Here is a 21,212-nt window from a genome sequence, read left to right on the forward strand (position 1 = left end):
CTGGGAACCGCGCACGGAGGCTGGGACTGACAGGCAGGTATTGATGTCCCGTCAGTGGGCAGCCCTGGAGGCTCCTGCCTCCCGCCTCACTCTCGGCCCCTCTAGGCTGCTAGGGAAGCCACAAGAGGAAATTGAGTCCTCTGCCCCATGCCCACTTCCATCCTATAGCTACAGTGCGTGGGGCAGAAGAGGTGAGTGGAGGAGTTGGGGGCCTGGACCCAGCAAAGGCACTGCACCCGGCCCCTTAGATCTATCTGTTCCACCTGTGCATCACGGCAATCCTGGGCCCTCAGATCACAGGGGACTGGCCGAGGCTCAAAGAGGTTAAGTGATTTGCCTGAGGTCACACAGCTGGGACTGCCAGGATGAGGTAGCTGGGGCTTTGACACTAGCTTCTAGATCCACAGCCTGGCCTTATTCCTTTCCACAAATCAGGATGATTTTCCTCATCTGAGTGAAAACCCTGCCCCGGCCTGTTGCAGATCAGCCAGCCCCTTCCATGGAGCAGCTCAGCTCACTGAGGCTCACGCTCCTCCACAAACAGAACCGCGGTTCTCCTGGGCCCACTGCTGTGCAGAGTCCACTTCCTTCCACCTCAGGGTAGTGATGTGAGCGTCGTGAGTTGGAGTGGCAGGAGCTATGCACACCCAGAATGGTGCAATAGTAGGGTGTGTGCTTAGTCGCTTCAGTTGTGTCCAGCTCTTTGCAACCCTATGGACTGTAGCTTGCCAGGCTCCTCTGTCCTTGGGGTTTCTCCAGGCAAGAAGACTGGAGTGGGTTGCATGCCCTCCTCCAGGGGTCTTCCTCACCCAGGGGTTGAACCCGTGTCTCTCAGTCTCACGCACTGGCAGGCAGGTGCTTTACCACTAGCGCCCCGGGAAACCCAACAAAGGTGGAGCAAATGCTCCAAGGCAAGTGTGTTCAGGCTCTGCTTTAGCAACCCCTTGTCTATCAATCAACTCGCTTAGCCCTACGGCGACTCTCTGAAGCAGCTGCTGTCGTGGTCTTTTTTCTGCAGAGGTGTTAGGCAAACGTAACATGGCAGGGTCGGCATTCAAACCCAGGCAGTCCAGCTCCTGTCCACTCTGACCCACCTCATTCGGCCACCTCTCTGGGTCACGAGCAATAAACGAACATATCCCTTCAGGGAGGGGATGGGTTGGCTGGTTTATTGAACCTCTGGTATGTGACAAGGGTTTTCACACTCAGTATTGTGTTTAAACCTCACCACAATCCCGGGACACAGGAGAGGGACTCATAGCCTAGACATCATCTCAGTATTTAGGCGTCTTATCCTGGAAGCAGACCCGGCTATTACTACTACTACTACTATGACGACGAAGAGTAGCCAACATTGAGGGCTTCCTCTGTGCCAGAATCACTAAGAGGATTAACTCATTTAATCCAACAATTGTTGGGAGGTCATTATTATTGCTGTTTTACATGTAAGAACCTGAGGCACAGAAAGGTTAAGCTACCTGCCTGAGAGTGCCCAGCTAGTAAGTGGCAGAGCTGGGATCTGAACCAGACAGTCTGGCCCCAGAGCCTCCGCTCCTAATCGCTATACCTTGCTGCCTCACAGCCCTTGTCTTCCTGACCTCCCTGGGGTGACATTGTGTGGACCCTGCCTGGCCTCTCCCCATCCCCCTTGCTTCCCGAGTCAGGGAAGATCATGATGAGATGAAGCTGCAACTGGGCTGCTGTTAAGGGAGGTGTTATAGGGTGAGGCTGATCCTTAGCAAGCAGCTGGCACCGGGGATGAAGGGTCAGGCTAGGGAAATCCTTGCACTGTAAATGGTCCATCAGAAGCAAGGCCAGATAGAAAAGCCTGCTTCCCAGGATTAAGAGCAGAAAAGCAGCTCTTGTTTTCTCTGGGGGGTTGGGGGGTGGGGGGGGGGGGTGTGCGTGCGTGCGTGTGTGTGTGTGTGTGTGTGTGGACTTAACAGGAAAACTAGAACCAGCTGGCTCAAGCCGCCTTGGAAGTCAAGCTTTGCTTTGCTGACAGTAATAACCAGCGTTCACCAAGTGCTAACCTTGTGCTGGGCAGTTTACATGCAGTACCTCATTCAGCCTCCTGACAATGATAAGCTATCATTCCCACTTAGGAAAGGAGGAAGCTAAACAGTTTTCACTTTTCCTTGGGGGAATGGAGCTGAGACCAGATTTGGATCCGGGATTCAGAGCCCAGTTCTTAATCACAAGCAAGACTGCTCCCCACTCCAGGCAGCGAAAGGACGGCCTGCACGAGCCAGTCGTGTGAGTCAGGCACTATTCAAACTCTAGCGACAAAACCAACCTCATTTCCTGCCCATGCGGCCATGCTCACCCCATTTTGTTCCTGGCTGCTGACTGCCCCTAGGCTGGATCTGGGGAGCCTGGATCCCTCTTTGAGACGGACTGGGACCTGGTGCCCTTCACTGCAGTACTTGCACCTGGACAAACGTCTCCTCGAGCGACAGAATATAAAGAAGACTCCCTTCTCCAGGGGATCTTCCTGACCCAGGGATCGAACTGGGGTCTCCCACATTGCAGGCAGATTCTTTATCATCTGAGCCACCAGGGAAGCCCTACAAAGAAGCTGCTGCTGCTGCTGCTGCTAAGTCGCTTCAGTCGTGTCTGACTCTGTGCGACCCCATAGATGGCAGCCCACCAGGCTCCCCCATCCCTGAGAGTCTCCAGGCAAGAACACTGCAGTGGGTTGCCATTTCCTTCCTCAATGCATGAAAGTGAAAAGTGAAAGTGACGTCACTCAGTCGTGTCTGACTCCTAGTGACCCCATGGACTGCAGCCCACCAGGCTCCTCCGTCCATGGGATTTTCCAGGCAAGAGTACTAGAGTGGGGTGCCATTGCCTTCTCCAACAAAGAAGCTACAAGGGACTGAAAGTAACTGCGTGCATGCGCAGTTGGGGCAAATGATGACCAACAAGCTACAAAAAGGCCAAAACCCAACTGCCACTTCTGATGCGCTGGAAGCAAAATAGGGTCCTGTGCATGATCTCTGCACGCAGCACCAACACAGGGGTGGGCAGACCACCCAAGCCACCCCTTGAGCCTGACCCACCAATCTGTCCCACGCTCGTCCCATTTAAGGGACCAACTCAACCCCCCTCCCCCCACAGGGGGTGAATAAGGGCACCGGTACTTGTTTCTGCTTTCTCATGCTGCAGCAGGAGCCCCAGTGAGGCCTTGCCTGAATTTCTCATCTGGCCCTTAGCAATTTCCATTGATTAAAGAGTACAAGAACTCAGGCTATTAACAACTTCACTCCTACCCACACCCTACTAGCACTCTGGCTGGGAGGCTGTACCTTCCGAACCTCTCCCTCTTTCCATCACCACACTCATGCTTTTGCTTGGGCCTCACCATTTCTGGTCTGGATGGATGCAGAGTGTTCTCCAAACTGGCCTCTCCACCTCTGGCTGTGCTTCCTTGAAGTCTGTGCTCAGCACCATCATCTCCAGAGTGCTCCAGCTAAAGCACAACTCTGGACGTGTCCCCTGGCCGCTGAAACAGTCTTCAAGGGCTAATCATGACCTACAAGGGATGTCCAGGGTCCTGAGCTGGGCTCCCAATCCAGACTTCCCATCCCGTCCTTGTCCTTCCACTCACACACCCTCATTCTAGCCCACGTTCTTAAAACAACCCAGAATCAGTCAGGCCTTGCGGTGCAGAGGGTGCACTCACAGAGCAATGGGATGATAAAGGACCACTTGTAAAGGGGCTCATTACAAAGACGTGGACATAGGATGGGGGCCCACAGTGCACAGGCAGTGACCCAGGGCTAGTCGCAGCCAAGCTGTTTCCACATTCAGGAAGCAGACTCCCACAGGTCGGCACTACTCAGAGGGCGGTCCACAGGTGGTGGTCGTTCATGAGCTGTTTGCTCCTGGTCCATGATCAGACAGCACAGACATTGAGAGTAAGCGTTAAGAATGTTTTACAGCCATTTAGCACTGGTTGTGACTCCTAAATGAGTGACCATTCTTTTTCTGATAAAGTGTTTCTATGATAGTCTTACAAAAGCACTGGTCTGCAAAAAAGAAAGCTGGTCGTTCACCACAAATGCCTTGAGAAGCACTGACCTGGGCAGAGCAGGGTGCCTCCGCCTTGGCACTGCTGACATGTGGGCGATGAGCCCTGGTGGTGGGTCTGTCCTGTGTACTGTATGTGTTTATTAGCAGCATCCCTGGGCTCTACCCGCTGGATGCCAGTAGCCCCCGTCCCCAGTTATGACAACCAACGATGTCTCCAGACATCACCATGTGGGGACAAAATCACCGCCTGCTGAGACACATTAGTCTAGAAAACTCGGTTGAGGGACAGAGACAACCAGTGGGAACTGTACAGGGTGAGGACCAGACAAACAGGTGCCCCAGCCTCAAGCCTCTTCCCTCTTCCCAGGCTTCTGCTACTGCTCCCCAGGACCGAACCCAGCTGAAAGCCAGAGTTCACGGGCGCACACTGGCCAGCCCTTCAGGGCACACAGCAGTGGGCAGGATGGGCAAATGGATCTGGAGAGGCAAGAAAAGGGGAAAAAAGATGCCTGGCACAACGATTGGGTCACAGCCCTCTCTATGAAAGACTCATCCTGAAATCCTGATAGATTTCTTTCCGTCACATAAACTGGCGACATCTCTTTTAGTAGAAAACATACATTGCTATTTTAAATTGCTCCAAAGTGTTAAATTTAATTAAGCTCATACGCTCTAAAGCACAATTTAAAACTGCCACCCCAAGCGCTTACCCAGGAAAAACAAAACAAGCGTTAAGTGGCTGCTTCTGAGCTGTTTTTCCTCCTTTTTTTCCCCCTATTAATATTCTTTTGGTATTTGTTTATTCGGTTTAACACTAGCAAATAAATCTACAGCTGATTTCTACAGTTGATAGCAGAGGTTTCAGAAGAAATCACACAGGAGCATATTGGTTACTCTCTCATAGTGGTTATCATTCTCATACTGGTTATTCTGTCTTCCCTTCACCTGCCCTCTCCTGAATGACGAGGAACTACATTTCCCAGACTCCCTTGCCTGTTCCCAAGCTCCTTTGCCTGCCAGGTAGAGTTGGCCAATGGAGGCCCTAGCAGGTAGGAGGAGGGGAGAGCCAGGTATTTCTTCCTCTTTTTCTGCTTCAAGTGGTATCTGCTTGTCAGCTCCTGAGCCTCCTCTGTGATCCCACCTTCAGGGGTTCTAGCTCCTGCCAGATAGACCTGGATCTTAGGCTCTGATCAAACCATCTCCTCCGTGTACCTGAAGTCCTGGGGTGGGGTGGGTGGTGGCAGTGGCTTCCGGCTGTAGCTAATCTCTGTGATGCTGACCCCTCAGCAATTCCATCACCTGGAACCCAACCCCAGTACCAGATTCCGTCTTAGATCTAGAGTGTTCATTTTTTCCAAACTGAATCCTAGGTGACACAAGAACATACACTTTACATGACAAGAAGGAAAAGACTGTTTTTTCCTTGCATTTCTGGAGAAAACTGTCCTTACTTCATGTCAGCGGCATCACATCTATCTAGTAGAACTCCAGCTGAAGGAAGCGTTTTGCCACCTTCTCGGAATCACTCATCACTCCCCAAATCTACCACCTGGCACTTTTGCACAGAGCGGACCACCATCCTGGAAATCACTTGTGTTTTCCCACCTGGTGACCTCGTCTTTCGAGGCCCGACTCAGCGTCACCTCTGACCCCACCTCTGCTCTCTGCTCCCACAGCCCCTCCTGCCTTCCTCCAATAGAGCCCTTCTCCACGGAGGCCTGTGAATCCCTGGAGGACATGGGCTGTGTCTTCATCTTTGTATCTCTGCTGCCAATCATAGTATCTGGCCTTGAGTCCCTGCTGAGTAAATATTTACCCTGTGGTTGAGCAGTCAATGAAAGAGTGCTTTGCTAAATGTTAAGGCCTGTACAAATTTGAGGGATTCTTAGTTAAATATAATATGATGGCTGGTGACTCTCAGACACTGGCTGGTCCTAAGGAAATCTTCCTGGAAAGGCATTTTTCTACATCTTTTAAAGGCCCCCCTGACAATCTTTATGAACTTGCATGTAGATACGTGTTGGACTGTGTGAGTGTAAGTGAATGTGTGTGTGTGTGTGTGTGTGTGTGTGTGTGAAAAGATGTGTGGGGGACATGACTGTGTGTCTATCATTTGAAAGTTGACTGCCTGAGTATTTGTGAGTGTGTGTGTGTGTGTGTGTGTGTGTGTGTAGGTGTTCACATACAAATGGTACACAAAGGTTCTGGTTCCATACAGTGTTGGTCCCTGCTATGTCCCTCTTCTACCCAGCTTCCTCAGTGCCCCAGAGACTCCACATGTCCCCCAGTACTTCTGAAGGGGCCCCCCCACATGGCCTCTCCCAGAGACGCTGCAGCCCAAGTCCACTCTTCCCCAGCTGCTGCCTTTAAAGCTGCTAGCAGCTCTACTACCATTAAAGCTATGCCATTCCTGGAGCATCTGGGAATGGGGGTGAGAGAGGCTCTTAGAGGCCACCTGAGCCTGGGGGCAAAGCCTGTGAGCGGACCACCGACAACGACTGCCCCCCTTTCGTGGGCTCACTCCAGGCCGCACTCCCCAGACACCTGTGCCCTGGGCGCTGTCCAGGTGGTGAGTTCTGGTAAAGGGGACACGGCAACAGCAGTGTGCATACCTCTGGGCCAGGCCAGGAAAGAGGGGGAGTCCCTGCTCCATTCTCCCTGGACCTGGGTGCAGTGAGCAGCCTTGGCCCACCCGAGGAAACCTGGTGCCCAACTCTGCATGTGAGGAAGGCCTCCTGACAAACCCAGGAGACTGCCCTGGACCCCTAGGAGAGCAAACCATCAAACTCCCCCGTGCTTGAGCCTTTTGCGTTTGCCTCCATTCGCCCCCAGGAGCTGGCCTCTCCTGACTAATGCAGCCCCCTGCAGATATGATGAGGTGACCCTGAGGAGTTCATTATGTGTAGGCGTGTGACAGAGAAAAAGAGAGGGGGTGAGTGTGTATGGGGGGGCGGGTGACTGAAGGGGAACGTGTGTGTTTGTGTAAGAGGAAGCAGTCGGTGCTGGTGTCTACACAAGAAATGCAATTCTTGCCTTTCTGGAGTTGGGAGCAGACACCACGTCTTTCACCCCAGCCTCCATCCCCTCAGCTCCCAGCACGTTGAGGTGCTCCCCCTTCTCTCTCCTCCCCCTCCCCTCCCCCATCAGCGATGCACCGGCCTCCCGCTGAGCCCCGGCACTAATTTGGAGACCACATCAAGCTGCCCCCACTCCACTTCGCTGGCTCTGCACCCTCATTACTGGCTCTTCACAGAATCACCAGCCTGCCAAGCTCCCTGGCCGGCCATGACATCTCAGGGCACATGAAAGGGCCTCATTAAACCAAGGCAAGCAGCCTGGCTCCCCGGCCTCTCCCTCTAGCTGCCAGTCCCAAAGGGGCTGGTTGGCTTCCCTGCACAGCTGCAAGGGAGCAGAACCCCTGCGGCTGGGTCTATCTGGCATATGATTTATTGAGTACATACTGCACCCAGCACGTGATAGGCAAGGTCTCTCTGTTTCTGCACACTGACTCTGTGAGTAGGAATAATTATCCCCACACTACAGATGAAGAAACTGAGGCTCAGGCAGATCAGTCACCTGCTCAAGTTCACACAGCCGGAAGGCTGCTGAGCCAGCTTTGTAAGCCAGGGCTGCCAAGGCCACCCAGCATGATCTTCCCGGTACCGCATTATTACCTTGAATTGAACTGGGCAGAATCAGCTCATAGCAGAAGCAAATCTCAGTGTCTAGCTAACTGTTTGACAGCAAGTAAAACACAAAAACACAAATGTATACTACTACAATGGTGGCTGACATTTATGGAACACTTACTATATGCCAACCAGTGTTCTGAGCACTCTACCTATATTAACTGATTTAATCCCCACAGCAACTCTATGAGGGAGGTACTATTATTACCCTCATTTTACAGAAGAAGAAATCAAGGCTCAGAGGAGTTAAATGATCCGCTCAACAGAGAAAACATTTGTGCCTGGCTGAGATTTGAACCCAGCACTCTCAATCAATGTTCTTGATAACCCTGAAGTACCTTTCATAATAATGCTCCCCATTTTAGAGATGAGAATTAACTGAATCGACCTGAAGCCACAGGGCTAATTAGAGACGAGCGTTGCATGAGTGGTAAGTATTGTCCTACTGCTTCTGAAAGCTTCTGGGAGGCCGGAAGGAAATGAGGGGGCTGCCTGGTTCTCTGGGCAGTTTTCCCATAGAGGGAGCCGCCGCCAGTGCAAAGGCCCCGAGGCAGGGACAGTGAGAAGACCGATTTGGCCAAAACAGAGTGAAGGAAAGGGAGAGTGGTGGGAAATGAAGTCACCAAATTAGCAGCCAGGAGCTGGGTTCTGGAGGCCTTGTCTCGTGTGCCAGCTCCAATGATCAGACAAGCACTGGTGTTGAGAAGAATCCTGAGGCTGTGTTCAAACTCAGCAGGACAGACTGCTGTGGGTCTGGAAGGACCTGTCTTTTGTATTTGTTGTTTCTGGTCTCGGGATCAGAGAGCAATTAGAGAGAAGGACTGTAATTACCAGTATGTATCACAGAGCCCCCTCTTCTGGTGCTCACCTTTCCTGAGTGATAACAGGGGCAGGCCTGTGGCTCCTCCTCAGAACAGGATTCCCGTAGAGCCTGCTCGACTCCGTGAGGGCTCCGAGAATCAAGAGCCTCTCATTAGCTTCTGAGAAGGGCCAGGGGCCAGGCTCGGTCACTGCCCCACAGCCACTGCCCCTCCTGAGAACACGGGGGCTCAGCTGGGTGCCTGAGGCACTCTGTCTTATTGGCGATGATTTTGCCCATCAGGAAGTAAAGCAGCCACATTCAACAGGAGTGAGATTCTGAGGCAGAGAACCCCAATATCCATTCCCGCAGCCCTGAGGACAGCAGGCGGGGCTGGGGATCAAAACTCCCGGTTCCAGCGGCCTCAGATGACCTCCCTGGCTCCCCACCCCCGCCTCTCCTCTACAAACAGCCACTGCATCCTGTTAAAGCCCTGGTCAGGTCAAGTCCTTTCTCTGCCCAATGCCCCCAGTGAGGCCTGTCTCACCTAGTCAGAGTCTCACGTGCCCCACAGGCCCTTTGTGATCTCCTCTCACCCCTCCCAGTTCGCCTCATCCTACTCAACCCACCCACTCTGCACCAGTCACCTGGCCTCCCTGCTACCCCTCAGACTTGCCAAGGGTGCTCTTGCCACAGGGCCTTTGCACTGCCTGTTGCCCTTACCCGGATGCTCCTCCTCCGGGCGTCACACACACCCTGCCCCGTCTCCTTCAGCTCTGCTCCGATGTCACCTCCTCTAACTGCCCTATTTAGCATCGCCGGCTTCCCCATCTCTACCTTGCCCCCTGCGAGCCCCTTACTCTGCTCTGTCTTTTCCCACTGCATTTTTATGGCCTGACAGACACTATCATTTGCCTATTTACTAGGCTTCCTGTTAAGTATCTCCCTCTCTCTCCTTCCACTAGAATCTCAGTTCAGGGTTAAGATCAGGGTTTTCTGTCTCCTTTGCTTCCTGATATTTCCTCAGCATCTCAAACAATACTTGGCACATAGTAGGCCCTCAGAAACATTTTGAATGAAGTGGATGTTCTGTATTGGCACTTCCCAATACAGTAGCTGGGCTTCCCAGGCGGCTCAGTTGGTAAAGAATCCACCTGTAATGTAGGAGGGTGGGGAAGATCCCCTGAAGAAGGAAATGGCAACCCACTCCAGTATTCTTGCCTGGAAAATCCCGCGGACAGAGGAGCCTGGAGGGCTAACAGTCCACGGAGTCACAAAGAGTCAGACACGACTGAGTGACTAACAAATAAAATAAATACAATGCAGTAGCTGTACGTGGCTTTTTAAATTTAACTTCAAACTAATTTAAATGAAATTAAAAATTCAGTTCCTCCGTCACACTGGGCATATTTCAAGGGCTCAACAGTCGCAAGTGGCCAGTGGCTGCCACACTGGACAGTGCAGCTGGGAAGCAGCCCACCATCTCAGAGCTCAGCTCAGCGAGGCTCTTACTATGCCCCTCTCCAGCACGTGGTAGGAATCCTGCCATCTCCCATGTGAGCCCTGGCATTCCCCAAAACGTGGGCCCAGCACACAGACACCCTCCAAACAAGGACCATTGATCCTGTAGGCTTCAATCCAGGTGAGCGAGCTTTCTGTCTTCCTTGGAAGAAAAGTTATGACCAACCTAGATAGCATATTCAAAAGCAGAGACATTACTTTGCTGACTAAGGTCCGTCTAGCCAAGGCTATGGTTTTTCCTGTGGTCATGTATGGATGTGAGAGTTGGACTGTGAAGAAGGCTGAGGGCCGAAGAATTGATGCTTTTGAGCTGCGGTGTTGGAGAAGACTCTTGAGAGTCCCTTGGACTGCAAGGAGATCCAACCAGTCCGTTCTGAAGGAGATCAACCCTGGGGTTTCTTTGGAAGGAATGATGCTAAAGCTGAAACTCTAGTACTTTGGCCACCTCATGAGAAGAGTTGACTCACTGGAAAAGACTCTGATGCTGGGAGGGATTGGGGGCAGGAGGAGAAGGGGACGACAGAGGATGAGATGGCTGGATGGCATCACGGACTCGATGGACGTGAGTCTGAGTGAACTCCGGGAGTTGGTGATGGACAGGGAGGCCTGGCGTGCTGCGATTCGTGGGGTTGCAAAGAGTCGGACACCACTCAGCGACTGAACTGAACTGAACTGAGGCCTTCTCTCCGTGACTCTGGAGAGTTTCAGCCCTTCTTTTCAGCTCTTCCAGCTTCCCTTGGATCCTGGGACTTCTAGGTTCCCTGGAGTCTCTCTGGGGCTCCCCCAGGCCTGACGCAAGCTTGTCGCCCCTCCCCCACAGTGCTCTGACTCTTTGCCGGTCACTCAGCCTGTGGCCCAGCCCCTTTCCAAGCAGCCTCCCTTTACCCACAGTCCACAGGCTGGGCCAGCCCCAGGCCAAACCAGAGAGGCTTTAGGCCCTCTGGTCCCCATCGCTATAGCGCGTGCCTGCATTCCCGCTTTTCATCTACCAGCTATCCTTAGACTTCTGCTGTGTCTCTGTTAAGAAAAGTCCCTGATGAATCCAATCACTATTATGACTGTCACCCTTCTCAGGAGCAGACACCTTTAGAAAGAGAGGTGGTCGAGGGCCATGGCGACCCTGGAGATAGACACAGATGCTGGGTGCACACACTGCTTCTGCCCCTTCGTAGCTGAACTCACCTACTGGTTCTTTACCTTTCTGGGCCTATTTTCCTAGAAATATCCTATTTCCGTAAAATGAGGCATTTATAATCTCCGCTCTATGGGGATGTTATAAAGTTTAAGTGAGTCATGATTCATGAGGAACCTGGATCAGTGTCTGGCACACAGAAAGAGCCACTGGAGGGTTTGTTATATAAAAGACTGGGTGATGCTGAGCTAAAAGTAACGTTTATCTCTGACAGTGGAAATCCAGGCCTCAAGGATTCGTGGCTGGCAAATCTCTTGCAAGCATCTCATGGGAGATGTGGGAGGTGCCTGGATCCTGGCTGGGCCGACAGGAGGCCTCGTGGCTTCAGCAACATGTCTCCCCCTACCCCGTCCCCCCTGCTCTGGCCGCATGTGACTCCAAAAGTCTTTTTCAGATGACACGTGGTGACAGCGTTTGCTCAGCCCTGGCTGAGTGATTGCAGAGATTACTGGAAAGTAAACCAAAGGGAGCCAAGTCCCAGCACACTGCCTCTTCACCCACCTCCCCAGAGTCAGGACTTACCTGATGGCAGATGAGGATCTGACCTGGGGAGGCCCTGCCTTTGCTCCCTGACCCAGCACTTGTGACAGACCTAGCTATCTGCCAAGGGTTTGGGAAACCACCAGCCTCCACGTTCGGCTGAGACCACAGTGTCAGGGCAGGAATTCCTCCCTGTTCCATGGCATCCCTTCATCGAGAGGGTAAAGCCGAGAGGTCAGCGTGTGAGCCTGGGGCTGGACCCCCAGGGTTCCAAGCCCAGTGCCACCACTCACCTGCTCTGTGACCTTGGGCAAGCCACTTAACCTCTTTGTAAGGGGGTCAGAGAATAGAGCCTCCCTCACTGGATTGCTATCAGGATGAAATGAGCCAGTGCCTACAATTGAAACTGTGTCCCTGGTCCATCATGAGCTTAGAGGATGCTAACAGTTCTGACTGAGGGGGGTCATCTGGTCCCAACGAGGCCAGGGATGAATCCACAGTCTGAGGTTAGATTAAATACTAGCTGGGGAGGCAGGCACACAGTCCCACTCTAGGCCCGCTGGCCGAGCTCTGGCGGCCGGACTCTGCACTGGCCCAGCCAGCCCTCCGGCCCAGCCCTCCGGCCCAGCCCGTCTCCGGTTGACCCGCCACGATGTTGCAGCTCCTTCTGGTCCTCCTTCTGCCACCTCCACTCAGAGATCACAGGAAGGGTGGGCCGAGGGGGCCGTCGACCCCTCTGGCTATTGGCCCTCCACTCACACACTTCCACGGACACACCAGACAGCCCCGCCTCCAGCTTCACACAACTCTGAGCAGCTCAGAATTCCTGCTCTCGCTGCTGAGGTCTGACAGTTGCTGCTTGGTCCCACCGGCCCCAGCTCAACCCCATGGGGACACCCACGGGACAAGGCGTTTCTTTCTTGAACATATGTTGGCACTTCCCAAGTTGTGCAGCCGCTCTCTCACCCCGCCTTGTGTTTCCACTTCTCCGGAATGAACATTTCCATCCCTCCCCACCATCTCCTCGGGACTCGCTCTCCAGCTTGCACCCCAGCTGCGCCCCTCTGATCACACACCCATCTATCTTTGGCCCTTCTCTCTGCATGTATGAGTGTCGGAGGTGGGTTTGAACTCTGAGAAAAGCATCACTTTCCCCCAAGTAGACCCTACTTTTCCTGAGGCCCTCCCCACCCCAAGACAACACTCTGTTTGGAAAGTGGCATCGCACCCACAGCTCACCCGGAGCAGGCGGCTAATGGAAATGCCCTGAGATTCCCCACATTTAAGCCATACTGCTCCCATCCTGCTCCCTGAAGTCACGTCTCTACCACTGTTGGCTGAGCCCACCCAGGCAAGGCCCCCTGCCCACACCAGGCCTCTCTCTCTCTATCCTTCTCTCTCTCTGTCTCTCCTCATCTGAGTTTCTGCGGATGTGGGTCTTTTCTCTGCATTTAACTGTCCTTAGCTTCCAGCCCCCAAGGATTGGGTCAGCACAATACGAAATGCAAAGCGCTAGTCACTCTGTCGTGTCTGACCCTTTGCGACCTCATGGACTGCAGCCCACCAGGCTCCTCTGTCCATGGGATTCTCCCGGCAAGAATACAGGAGCGGGTAGCCATTCCCTTCTCCAGGGGATCTTCCCGACCCAGGAATTGAACCCGGGTCACCTGCTCACAGGTAGATTCCTTATCGTCTGAGTCACCAGGTCAGCACATCGCAGGGAAAAAAAAAAAACTGTGGGCTTTGGAACCTGGCAGAAATCTCTCTTTGAAGGCTAGTTCTGCCCCCGACCAACAGTGTAACTCAGAGTCACTTTTTCCCTCTTTCTGAACCTCAGTTTGCTCAATGAGAAATGGGGACAGCAGTATCAACCTCCTGCAGTGAGTGTGAGACATGATGTGTGCTGGGGAAAACACTACTGCCCCTCCTCTCCTTCCCAGGGCCACTTGGTACCCCAATGACGATGACGACGGCGATGATCATTGCCATTTATCTCCTCAAGGAGCTGAGAAAAACTTGCTCAGTAACAATTCATCACTTACAGAAGAAACACAGAAGGTGTCAGACCAATTATACCTCGTTGTAAACACAGGAGTGAACAAAATGAAGATTCCCCACCAGCCGCCTCCAAACGCACTAGAACAGCCAGCAGACGCCAAGTCAGTGCCACCCAGGGATGTACCTGATCAGACAACCCTGCCCAGCCAGCAGATCTGTGATTTCCCAGGGGCACTGCGCAGAGGCAAAGTCACCTGTGGCACCAACTCCTTGAAAATGTCATGACGGTGCTTGCTTCCGCTACACATATACTTGAATTGGAACGATGCAGAAGAGATTAGGATGATCCTTGCACAAGGATGACACGCAAATTCGTGACACATTCCGCATTTCTATGAAACGCTGACACATGTCACAGCTTGGGCGAATCTTGAGGACATAATGCTGAGTGAAATAAGCCAGACACAGAAGACAAATATTGCGTGTCTCCCCTTACAGGAGGTACCTAGAATGGTCAAATTCATAGACGGACAGTAGAAGAATGTTTGCTAGGGGCTGGGGGAGGAGGGAATGGGGAGTTAGCATCAGATGGGTACAGAGTTTCAGTTTAGGATGATGGAAAAGTGAAGATGGATGATGGTGATGGTTCTACAACAATGCAAATATACTTAAGGCTCTTGCACTACAGACTTAAAAATGGTTACAATGGTACATTTTTATGTTATGTATATTTTAGCACAGTAACAAAGTGGCCAAAAAGATGCTTGTTGCCTTTTGCTTGCTTACTTGCTAAGTTGCTTCAGTCCTGTCCGACTCTGTGCGACCCCATAGATGGCAGCCCACCAGGCTCCCCCTTTCCTGGGATTCTCCGGGCAAGAATACTGGAGTGGGTTGCCATTTCCTTCTCCAATGCATGAAAGTGAAAAGTGAAAAGTGAAGTCGTGTCCGACTCTTAGTGACCCCATGGACTGCAGCCCACCAGGCTCCTCTGTCCGTGGGATTTTCCAGGCAAGAACACTGGAGTGGGGTGCCATTGCCTTTGTAATCCCCTCCCTCTATCAGATCAGAAGCTTCTTGCAAAAGGGAACTGTATCACTCCCCAGGTTAAGTCTGTGCTAGGGTGAAAAAAGCTTATTGACCATGCAATGTAGGTAAGTCACTTCACATCTCTAAGTCTCCCTCAGTTTTCTTGCCTACAAAATGGGTTAATAGCATGGATCCTACAGTATCTTTGTGAAACTTAAACACAATAGTATTTGTTAAGTACTGAGTACAGTGCTCAAGATATGTTTGTGCAATAAAAAGCAGCCATCAGTAGGAATTAACACATTTTAAATTAACGCTTCAACAAAAATTTTTTAAAATAGCAGTAATCAGTATTATCTTTAGTAACTTGGCAATAAATCTTTCTCTGTGCTGTTTCTTAGAGATCTCAGAGTTTACTGGGGAAGAAAAAGCAGTCATGATGATACTTGGATTTGGTGCCTGAAGATCGAGTTCAAACCCTGGCCCTGACAGCTACTAGCTGAGTGAGACTAGGAGATTGTTGGGAAAACCTACCAAGCTCCTATCTGCACGTGGTAAAGTGCTTGCAAAGGTCGTGTCATTTTTTTTTAAATGAGGACCCTCAACAGCTCTGCATGGATAAGGAACTGAGAAACTGACAGGTTCTCCAAGTTACAGGCCTGAGGCTGGACCCCGCAACCGAGGGGATTGCTCAACTTCTGGCTCACTGAGCTGCAGGGCCATCATGCTCTCCGCCTTACCCCACAGAGAGAGGTCCTTTCAGCTGGTGGTCTCATGGAGCCCGCTCAGCACTTCTCCGGCCTGCGCTTCTGCTGATCCTGCCCTGGACATCTCTGCCTCTAACAAGCAGGCTGACTGGGAAGGCATGACTCAGGGTAGGGAGAAAACTTCTGTGGGCAATGGGGAGGCCACTCTGTCCAGTGGATGGAGAAGCAGAACCGTCCACACCCACCAAATATTCTCCAGTCCAGCTGGAGGGACAGGCTCCAACCCTGGCTCTCTCATGGACTTGCTGTGTGACCTTGGGCAAGACACCTTCCTTCTCTGTGTCCCAGTGTCCAATTCTGACATCTAGAACTCCACGAGAATATCACTGGGAGAGGGGTGATGGGAGCGAGGGAGAGGCAGGGGGAGGGAAGGCCAGGCACAGCCATCAAAGGGCTGTGGGAGTTCGGGCACCGGGTCCCCAATTCTGAATGGGATTTGACATCAGAGAGACCCGGGCTCTGGGCTTCAGTCCTGACTCACATCTTACTGGCTTCATAATCTTTACCCAGTGTTTAACTTCCCAGAGCTTAGTCGTCTTGATTGTAAAAGCAGTCTACAAAGCTAATCTGCAGAGTTGTATGAGAATTAGAAATAAAGTAAGGAAGGCGCTGACATGCGATATATACTCTAGTGAATGCTTACTTTATCATCTATCCATTTATCATCTGTTTATCTATCATATCTATCTATTTGTCTTCTACCTATCACCCAACTAGCTATCATCATAGTCTCTATAGAGAGCATGAACACCATCCAACCCACCCACCTCCCAGTAGGACCTCTTGCAGCGGTGAAGGTGAACTGCCTGGGGTCACTGGTGGGGTGTCTGGGGGTTGGTGCCCCTGCACTGAATGGGAAGATCAACTTCGCTGTGGGACTTCCTCACGAGCTGGGAGTTTTCAGGTGAGGCTGGCCTGGGCCTAGCCATGCATCCTCATGGTTTTAACTGGGAACAACTAAAAGCGGTATTCGTATCTTCCCCTCCCTCCCCCCCTCCCCCAGCCTGGGTCTGTGATCTCAGCAGGGAAGTAATCCTGTGAGCACAGCACAGACAGGTCTGGAGCTTCCTGGGAGTCTCTCCAGCGCTGTTTATTGGGGGTGCACAGGTCTGAGGCCCCAGGCTCACTTTCTCCCTCTCCTGGTTGGGCTGGGGAGGGGCCCTGCTGCAGCTGCAGCGGGGGCGAGGCTGGTGAGCCGCCTGCTACTCTCCCAGCCACACAGGCGGGATGGAGGGTGAAGCCCGGCGGGGCAGCTGCATGTGTGTCCACTGACCGGTGCACAGGTGTGTCGGTGTGTTGGGTGTGCATGTCTACTGACTAGGGTTGAAGCCTCTTTAGTGCGTGAGGAGATGAGAGTGCTGGCTTGAGGCTGTCAGGGAACGTGAACATTTCAATGAGACAAGCATTTGAACAAGCCACAGCGTGGGGAAAACATGCTCCAAGTGTCTGCAAGGCTCCACGTGGTCTGGCCCCATGACCTCCCTGCCCCGTCTCCCCGACCCTGCACCCCCCCAGCTCCCTCTATGGCAGCCACCCTGGCTCCCCAGACATGCTCCACCCTTGAGGCCTCACGCTGGATGTTCCCTCTGCCTGAAATGCCCTTCCTGCAGACCCCTGCTTGACTCACCTCCTTCAAGTCGTTGACACATGTCACCTTCTCAGGGAGGCCCGCCCAGCCCCCTTATTTAATATTGCCATCCGCCAACACCCCTCCCCAGCCCCGTGCCCCTTACCCTGCTCTGTGGATGGATTCTTCTGGGCAGAGCACTGACTGCTCCCCGCACGTCTATAACCTGTCCATTCATCCTGCTTGTTGCCGGTTTCCCCATGAGGCTGAGGATCTCTGGGTGTTCTGTTCGCTGACTGCATCCAGAGCACCCAGAACAGTAACATTTATTTTATGGCGTATTTGCCTCTGTTCCTCATCTGTAACATGAGGACCGTAACAGAAGCTATGCACTCTGAAGAGCTGTTGGACAAGGGAAATGAATGAACTACCTAAAAGCACCGATAACAGTGCTTGGCACAGAGCTCAGGCTGGCTGTGACCACTACACTCCGTCACAGCCTGGGAGATGGAATCGAGTGAATGATCCGCGCGAGGGTGAAGGTGCTTAATGCACACTTATCGCCTCACTCCCCCTCCACCCCTGGAAAACTCCCAGGAAGGAAAATTCCCTGACATTCTCCAGTCATGGAACCCATAGTTTTGGACCCCTTTTGGGTTAGGAACCTAATTATCAGTAAATTTACTATCTGTTTGGGTTTTTTTTGGTTGTCATTGTTTGTTTGTTTGTTTGTTTTAATCAAGGGAGGAAGCGAGCCAGACCCCAGCCCACCCCACCCCAGGCTGCACGGCTCTGGGGTCCTACCAGTATTTAATAGCATGTGACCAGCAAGCGCGTCCTCTGATGGGCGTGAGAGCAGCCTGGACCGCACAGCACCTGAGCCCCCTGGAGGCAGGTGCCCAGATTCATCTCCCAGCCTGTAGCCCCCACTAGGCTGGATGGCCTGAGGCAAGCCCCATCCCCGATCTGAGTCGCCACTATTCCCTGGTGAGAGGTTGCGATTAGACTTTCGGCGAAGTCTTCCCAGACTCATCTGTTCATCTGACTTTCACGGGGCATCTATCTGTCGTGTGCCAGTGCCGCTGCCGGGGGTCCAGCCATGGGCATGAGACACAAGTCCCCACCCCATGGAGCTGACCCTCCGGGCAGGGAGAAGGCAGACAGGAAGTGATGAACACAACTGGTAAATCACAAAATATGTTACAAAGGGGAGTGTGCTATGGGAAAAAGAAAAAGCATAGCAGGTTAAAAGAAGGTGAAAGGGCTGGGGGCTGGTAGGGAGGGTAGACTCAGCTCCATGTGGGCTGGTCAGGGGTATTTAGAGGTGGCACTTGAGGCAAGGGACATCTTACACTCCACAAGCCTATGAATCGCAGGGGTCTTGGCACCACTCTATTCCGTTAGGGTCCCCTGGAGTCCCCATCTCTTCTTTCCCGTCCTTCTCTGAGTATACTGAGCCCCAGCTCACCCAGTGGGTGATGATGGGGCCAGAAGACAGATCAGCCAAGTCCCCAGCGGCGGTGAGTGATTTAGCACAGTCTTTATTCACACTCTGATATTTCACGGCTCCCGTGGCTCTGCCGGAATAAATATGACCTTTTATTCTTCACTTTGCTTAAGACTCAAGGTCAACAGCCCAGCTGTGATCTATTGGCTGTTCCCTCCACTGCCTTCTGTGAGCCAGGGAGCCCCAGGGCTGTCAGAGACTCACGGCGCCCCTCCCCGCCCCGCAACCCTCTGGCCCTCGGTGCAAGGCCTGGGCCTTGCTTGGCCGAGGAGGCAGCGGCCACGGTGGCTCCGGGGATGACGGCTCACACAGGGCAGAGACCGAGCCATGAGTCTCCCTCCTCTCCCTGGAGCACCCCAGTCGCCTGGGCTGGACTCACGACGTGGGTTTCATTTCAGCCCTGGGAGGAGGCAGCCGTGGTTCAAAGGGCAAGCCACACATTAGAACGCCCAGGGTATGGTCATCAGGTTTTTTTTTTTAGCATAAAGGAGTAAAAAGCCTGCCTGCCTCAGATGGAACCCTCCAGGCCCTTCAGGCAGCCGAGGCCTCTTGCTCTCAAAGAAGCCTGGCTTTGCTCGCCAGACACCACCAGGACTGCCTGGAAGTTCTTCCCCATGTCTTAACTGAGACCCCTCCCTGAAGCAGCCCCCTCTCCTGCCTCTCCTCTAGGTTCCTCCTTATGCGTGCATGGGGTGGTCTGGTCTGGTTCAGACTCCCCCTGTTTCCTCCTGGTGCTTCTGAGTGACCTGGGTTTGCTAATAGACCAGGTGGCTGGGAAGGAGAAGCTAGACTGGAAAGGAAATGTGGTCACCAACCTCTATTCTGAACACACCACCTGTGACCCCGAGACACTTGCCTTGCTCCTCTCCATCCTAACTCATGTCCTGGGAAGGAAAGGAAGGGTCAGGAGCTCTCTGGAGCACAGCCAACCTAGACTTGAATTCTGGCTCTGCCACTTTCAAGCTGGGAGACCTTAGGTGGCTTACTTACCCTCTCTGATCCCAGAGATTCCTACCCTGTTAAGCTGTCTTAGGTGTAACAGCTGCCTCCCAGGGGTGGTGCACATGCTCGGTATCCTGAGAAGCACACAGCAAGCACTCAGATGCTAAGTATGTATTATCAAGGCCTTGAGGTGTAGGCTCCGGAGTCAAATCCCAGGTGGGACACCTTGACCTCTTCGGGCCTCAGTTTTCTCATCAGGATCATAATAGCACCTTCTTCATTGGGACGTTGCAAGAATTAAATGAGTAAATAAATAAACTTAGACAAGTACCTGGCACGTAACCAATTCTCAGAAAGGTAGGTTCTCACTCTCACAGTCATGGCTGGAGAAGAGACCGTCCACAATCACTTGGTACTTTTGACCTAACCCCCACCAACCGACTTTGTGACTTATAATTCCACTCACCACTGACCGGAGCAACCAGGGCTATCCTGGCGGCTCAGATGGTAAAGAATCCGCCTGCAATACAGGAGACATGGGTTCCATCCTGGGTCAGGAAGATCCCCTGCAGAAGGGCATGGCTCCCCACTCCAGTATTCTTGCCTGGAGAATCCCATGGACAGAGGGAGCCTGGTGGGCTACAGTCCATGGGGTTGCAGAGTTGGACATGTCTAAGTGACCAAGCACACACACACATATGACCCTCAACCAAGCCCATACAAGGACTTGCAACATAAAAACGTATGTAAAACACGAGGAGTAAATTTTTAAAAGTTTTATGGTGATCAAAAGTCATTAAGAAGGCTTGAACTCGAGGACCCCAGGATGTTTGTTGTGATGTCCAAACACTGACCTCACTTATAATGCCCACATACCAACCAGGTGGCCACACATCCCTGGGGCCACTTCATCCTGGGAAGAACCCAGGGAGGAGGGGGTGTGGGGGCTTCAGAACGTGTGACGGGAGTGGCTTTGTAGGCCACCTTGTCTGTGTGGGAGTTGGATCAGAGGAGACCAGGGGGCCTGAGGCTGCCTTCAGATGCGGGGGGCCCTGGCCCATGAGGAACTGCCCCAGTCCACTCTGCTCTGGTCAGGCCGCATCCAGTTTCTGGATCCCACACATGCAGGAGGGCACGGCCTGACATGCATCTGAAGCAGGGGACACACCCCACGTCCGTCCTTGCTCCAGGAACAAACATGGCAGTCCTTTACCTGCAGTCCCGCCCACATTTCTTCACTGATTGAGCTCCTACTTGACCTTCTGGGTCACCTCCTCCAGGAAGCCTTCTCTGACCTCCCCAGGATCTGCTCTTGCCAAGCCTCACACAGCTTATCACAGCTATGGTATCTGAATCAGTGACTACACAAGTACACAGTCCTTTAATGCCTCCCTCCCTGGGAAATATGAGCTGCAGAAGGGTGAAGGTATCCTGTGCCCAGTTGTCTTCCCCACGAGTGGCTCAGACCTGGCATCATAAGCAGCAGATGAAAACCTCTAGAATGACTAAAAGTGGAAGGCAGCAGGGAGGGAGGATCTTGAATTTGAAAAAACAAATAGTACTAGGTGAACCAGGAGAATTATCTGCAAAAATTAAATATTGTGGAAGAAGAATGAGTTTTATGCCTGATGAGGATGAAGACAGAATCTAAGGCTAGGTAGCAGAGAAAGGTGAAGTTTGGGGCCTGTA

General features: G+C 52.6%; 1 protein-coding gene and 1 non-coding gene across 3 annotated transcripts in view; one reads left to right on the forward strand and one right to left on the reverse strand.

Moving 5' to 3' along the window:
* The window catches only part of LRFN2 (leucine rich repeat and fibronectin type III domain containing 2), a 208,455-nt gene that overhangs the window by 12,335 nt on the left and 174,908 nt on the right, over positions 1-21,212 (reverse strand). The window lies entirely within an intron of this gene.
* LOC114109746 (U6 spliceosomal RNA) lies at positions 14,002-14,108 on the forward strand. The gene has a single exon (XR_003586329.1). It is a non-coding gene; the product is annotated as a U6 spliceosomal RNA (small nuclear RNA).

This window comes from Ovis aries, chromosome 20, assembly GCF_016772045.2.
Source record: "Ovis aries strain OAR_USU_Benz2616 breed Rambouillet chromosome 20, ARS-UI_Ramb_v3.0, whole genome shotgun sequence".
Lineage (NCBI taxonomy): Eukaryota > Metazoa > Chordata > Mammalia > Artiodactyla > Bovidae > Ovis > Ovis aries.